The sequence below is a fragment of the Lactuca virosa genome, chromosome 7 (assembly GCF_052849685.1).
Source record: "Lactuca virosa cultivar CGN04683 chromosome 7, Lactuca_virosa_CGN04683_v6, whole genome shotgun sequence".
Lineage (NCBI taxonomy): Eukaryota > Viridiplantae > Streptophyta > Magnoliopsida > Asterales > Asteraceae > Lactuca > Lactuca virosa.
This window is the reverse complement of record NC_136432.1, coordinates 278641868-278643528: the sequence shown is the minus strand read 5'-3', so window position 1 is coordinate 278643528 and position 1661 is coordinate 278641868. Positions and strand designations below refer to the sequence as shown.

Sequence of the window (1661 nt, the reverse complement as noted above, 5' to 3'; positions counted from 1 at the left end):
AATGCATACACATGGAAGAGTCACGTAGACATCTAGCATCCTAACATAATAAATCATGGGTCGGCATTGGTGCCTTCGACCCGCTAAACACAGTGAGGAAACTCACCTCAGACTGCTAAATCTCACAGATAAATTTCTGGCTGTTGGCCTGCTAAAATCTTTTTGCTATCAATCACAAAATAACATCTAATTAATGATTGGATCCTGACTCACACTAAGAGTCCAAACTAGGGTAAAAGACCTTTTTAACCGTTACCTAACTTGGCCCAAACCAATTATCCAAAAGGCCCAAATTCCAAAATGATCACTCAAAACCCAAATATAGCCTAATTTTCCAAATTGGGCCCAAATCCCTTCATGGGAGCTCGCGCGAAATGCGCTATCTGGCGGGCTTCCCTCGTTTCTTAGGATGGACTAACCCATGTGCAAGTGTCGTTCACATGGAACCTTTCCCCTCTTCGGCCTTCAAATTTCTCATTTAAATATTTGCTACCACCATCAAGATCCGCACCGACGGCCGCTCCGCCCAGGCTCAGGCCCAAGGTTTTGCAACGACCGTTACGCCCTCCTACTCATCGGGGCCTAGCACTTGCCCCGACGGTCGGGTGTAGGTCACGCGCTTAAGCGCCATCCATTTTCGGGGCTAGTTGATCCGGCAGGTGAGTTGTTACACACTCCTTAGCAGATTTCAACTTACATGACCACCGTCCTGCTGTCTTAATCGACCAATACCCTTTGTGGGTTCTAGGTTAGCACGTATTTTGGCACCGTAACCTGGCTTCCGGTTCATCCCGCATCGCCAGTTTTTCTTACCAAAAATGGCCCACTTGGAGCTCTCGATTCTGTGGTACGGCTCAACAAAGCAGCCGCACCGTCCTACATATTTAAAGTTTGAGAATAGGTCGAGGGCATTGCGCCCCCGATGCCTCTAATCATTCGCTTTACCCGATAGAACTCGCACCCGGACTCCAACTATCCTGAGGGAAACTTCGGAGGGAACCAACTACTAGACGATTCGATGTGTGTGTGTGTGTGTATATATATATATATATATATATATATATATATATATATATATAATTTATGTTACTTTTTAACTATTATTGTTAATTAATTTAAAACCATTTATTTGGAAAATTTTTACTTATTATAAAAATATTGGTTTTGGATATTTTTAGTTAAATCGACGTGTCGATTTAGTTTTATATTTAACAAATTTTAATGTTTTAAAATATTTTAAATAAATAGTTTTTTATTTTTTTAAGTTCATTTGATATTTTGATTTACATATTAGATTTAACATGATAATTAAATTAAACATTTTAAGTATATTATATTGATAATGCAAAAAATCCATCATTAGTATGATAATATTTCGCATTTAAATTATAATATAGATATATTATAATGAAATATGAAGAATATGGGGTTTCAAATACAATTGAAAGGAAAAATATTTCTTAAAAGGTTATGTTATTTTTAACTATTATTATTGTTAATTAATTTAATATATATATATATATATATATATATATATATATATATATATATATATATTGGAAACTTTACAATTATTGTAAAAATTTGGTTTAGGATATTTTTAGTTAAATCGACATGTCGATTTAGTTTTATATTAAAAACATTTAAACGTTTTAAAATAT

At 35.2% G+C, this 1661-nt stretch overlaps 1 pseudogene; it reads right to left on the bottom strand.

Annotated features, from left to right (window-relative positions):
* Window positions 1-201: 201 nt before the first annotated feature.
* LOC145127907 (25S ribosomal RNA) lies at window positions 202-1163 on the bottom strand (annotated as a pseudogene).
* Between the last annotated feature and the right edge of the window lie 498 nt (window positions 1164-1661).